This window comes from Colobus angolensis, unplaced genomic scaffold (genome assembly GCF_000951035.1).
Source record: "Colobus angolensis palliatus isolate OR3802 unplaced genomic scaffold, Cang.pa_1.0 Scaffold1, whole genome shotgun sequence".
Lineage (NCBI taxonomy): Eukaryota > Metazoa > Chordata > Mammalia > Primates > Cercopithecidae > Colobus > Colobus angolensis.
Window position 1 is genome coordinate 18,189,283 of NW_012110918.1, and position 4,031 is coordinate 18,193,313.

Genomic DNA, 4,031 nt, shown 5'->3' on the forward strand with positions numbered 1-4,031 from the left:
TGCCACCATGTCCAGCTAATATTTGTATTTTTAGTAGAGATGGGGTTTCACCATTGTGGCCAGGATGGTTTCGATCTCCTGACCTTGTGATCTGCCTGCCTCAGCCTCCCAAAGTGCTGGGATTACAGGCATGAGCCACCACACGCGGCCGAAACTTTTAAAGATAGGATCTATGTTGTTCGAGCTGGATTCAAATTCCTGGGCTCAAGTGATCCTCCTACCTCAGCCTCCCACGTAGCTGGGACTATAGGCATGTACTACTTTGTCCAGCTTCCAGCTTTTTCCATGTTTGTGAACTGCCTATTCATGTTCTTGGTGGTAATTGTTTCCCAATATTCTGTTTGTTTTGAGTTTGTGAGACTGTCTGATTTACAGAAGTTTTTGTTTTTTGAGTCTTGCTCTGTCATCCAGGCAGTACAGTGGCACAATCTTGGCTCCTGGCAGCCTCGACCTCTGGAGCTCACGGGATCCTCCCACCTCATCCTCCCAAGTAGTTGGGACCACAGGCGGCGCCACCATGCCCAGTTAATTTTTTTTTTTTTTTTATGTTACAGCAATGAGTCTGGGTACTTACTGTATTTTTTTTGTAGAGATGGGTTTTGCCATGTTGCCCAGGTTGGTGACTTACAGAAGTTTAAAAAGTCCTTACTGTCCTGCAAAGATAGGGACTGTTCTTTTTTACCTAACGATACCATGAACACGCCCACCAAAACTGACAATGCTTTCTGACATCTAATAGTCTCTGCTCAATTTTCCCCAAGTTTCTTCTTGCAATCGTGTCCCCACATCAGGGTCTGGACAGAGGCCACGCTGTGCGCTGGGATGCCACTGCCTCTATTTCCTCTTCTGTGCTTCGTGCCACTCAAGGTGTTGAGGAGCCGGGGTGTTTTGCTGACAATGTCCTGTGTTCTGGATTTGCTGGGCTGATCCCTCCGGTGTCCTGTGAACCCTCTCCCATCCTCTGCACTTCTTAGGCAGGATGAGCCCAGTTCGAGTGGTAGAGGCAGTGCTGGGGGCCTTCTGCTGCTTTACCTCATTGGACTTGTCTTCTGGTCCTACCTGTAGTGAGGTATGGTTGGTTCTGGGAAGCTGGGCTGGTCCGCTCCACCCATTATCAGTGGCCTCCTCAACTGTCGTCACCAATTTTCACTGTTTCTCACATGCATCATTTTATTGGGCACTGCAAAATGCTGATTTTCTAATTTTGGGGTTTTATTGAGAAAGTCTTGCTCTTTTGCCTAGGCTGGAGTGCAGGGGCACACTCGTGGCTCACTGCAACCTCCGCCTCCTGGGTTCAAGTGATTCTCATGCCTTGGCCTCCCAAAGTGTTGGGGTTACAGGCGTGAGCCACCGTACCTGGCCTGATTTTCTAATTATTTCTGTACTTCTTAGCTGGAATTCTTTATTTTTTTAAAAAAGGACCCCCTGTCATCAATTGTTGCCCCAAAATTAAATACTTCATACAGAAAAGACAAATGCCTGATTCTTTCCTTTTATTTCCCAATTTTTATAAGTCAGTGCCCTTACAACTTCCAAAGGTAAACATGAGGTTTCTTTCCTTAAGCAGCATCATCAACTCTTGGATGTTGATATATTCAACACAAGCTAAAAAAAAAAGGAATCTTAAGTCTTAAGATATCATTAAGAGTAACTTGAATTACTTATGAAGGATTTATATACTAAATATACGCTCACATTAATTTTCATATATAGATATTAATTTACAAGCAATTAACATGCTAAAACATTTATAATTCACTTCAATAATGTGTAGAGGTAACATAAAAATTAATTCTAGCCTACCTTAGGCTACATGATCACAGACAAGCTGATGTAATTAAAAGAAAAGATTTATTTCCTGGTACTTTCATGGCTTTATTTTTACATTAAAATCTTTCATGATGTATTATTTATTGCTATCTTTCACCAAATGGTTGGCCAGTCAATCCCAGGGTGACTTCTTAATAATAACAGCTAATACATGTAAACCATAAACATTTATGAAAATTATACACCCTCATATAAATTTCATTATAACATACATAAATTACAAAAGAAAGAAAAAGTCAACGAGGATATGGGGGTAGAAAAGGAATACAAACTAACAAATGAACCTAACTATGTACACATTATGCAAATCACATAATTTGCAGGAGGAGGTGGAAAGAAAGAAGAGAACTCATCTAGGCAGCGTTTGAAACCAGTACTGTAGATGCTACAGGTCAGACACAGAAACAACGGCGCCCTCCATAGTGACTGTGCCTCCTGGGGGCACAGGTTGAGCAGTTCACCTGCAGCGCTGACATGGCCTAAGTGAATGTCGTGTCAATCTGAGAGCCAGGTTTACCCCTGTCACAGGAAGAAACTACACATAAGGAAAGGGGCAGGTGAGACAGGAACAGTAGGAACTAGACAGCTACAGAAACCAGCGGGGGTAAATGCATAAGCACGTGTCACAGATCCACTTCCCAGCTCTGTCCCAGGAGGGCCCAGAAGCAACAAGCACAGCCAGTGCCCAAGTCTCGGTTGCTAAATCCCAGTCACCAGTGAGGGAGGGCTCCCTGGAGAAGAAGCTGGGTCCAGAGCTGGGACAAGGAAAACCGAAGACATCCCAAAATAAGGAAGTGCTTAAATAAGGATGGGGCACAGGAGACAATCTCCAGGAGCTCCCAGTGGCCAAAGCGTGGAAACAGTATCAGATTATGACTCACAGAATCAAACAAACATCCCTTGAGTTCATACTGATACACACATCTAAAGAAATAAATGGTAGGTCAGGCGCAGTGGCTCACGCCTGCAATCCCAGCACTTAGGGAGGCCAAGGCGGGCGGATTACTTGAGCTCGAGAATTTGAGACCAGCCTGAGCAACATGAGGAAACCCCATCTCTACAAGAAATACAAAAACTTAGCTGTGCATGGTGGTGAGCACCTGTGGTTCCAGCTACTCAGGAGGCTGAGATGGAAGGATCACTTGAGTCCAGGAGGTCGAGGCTGCAGTGAGCCATGACTGAGCCACTGCACTGCAGCCTGAGCGACAGAGTAAGACCCTGTCTCAGAAAAAAAAAGCTGGAGAAGGGACTGCTCTTTCTTAGAGACGAATTCCAATTAATAAACCTCAAAGGAATGAGGAAAATGCAAAAATCACCTTTGAAAACTAAGTTAATAATTACTGCATTGCAAGACCCACCAGTGGATGCTGAAATCGGTGGGTAGGCCGGGCGCGGTGGCTCACGCCTGTAATCCCAGCACCTTGGGAGGCTGAGGTGGGTGGATTGCCTGAGCTCAGGAGTTCAAGACCGGCCTGGGCAACATGGTGAAACCCCGTCTCTACTAAAAATACAAAAAAATTACCTGGGCATGGTGGGCGTGTGCCTGTAATCCCAGCTGCTTGGGAGGCTGAGATGGGAACTGCTTGAAGCTGGGAGGCGGAGGTTGCAGTGAGCTGAGATTGTGCCACTGCACTCCAGCCTGGGTAACAGAGACTCCATCTCAAAAAAAAAAAAAAAATTAGTGGGTAAAACTTGGAAGAGAAACAGACATTCACTTAGTCTGGAAGTATCTCCCCAAAGTATTTATGGATGACAAAGGGAAAACAGTAGCTATGTAGTGGAGAAGCCCCGGCAGCCGCAGCTGCCACCTAAACTAATACGACCAGGAGGTGGACAGACTGACATTGCATATCTCCACGATGCATTGAGAAGAGGACATCCCAGCTGTGGTATTCATGCCAAAAAATAAACCAGCAGGGCATGGTGGCTCAGGCCTGTAATCCCAGCACTTTGGGAGGCCAAGGCAGATGGATCACAAGGTCAGGAGTTCAAGATCAGCCTGGCCAGCGTGGTGAAACCTTGTCTCTACTAAAAATACAAAAATTAGCCAGGTGTGGTGGTAGGCACCTGTAATCCTGGCTACTCAGGAGGCGGAGGCAGGAGAATCGCTTGAACCTGGGAGGCAGAGGTTGCAGTGAGCTGAGATCACACCACTGCACTCCAAATTGGGAGACAGAGTGAGACTCCATCTCAAAAAAAAA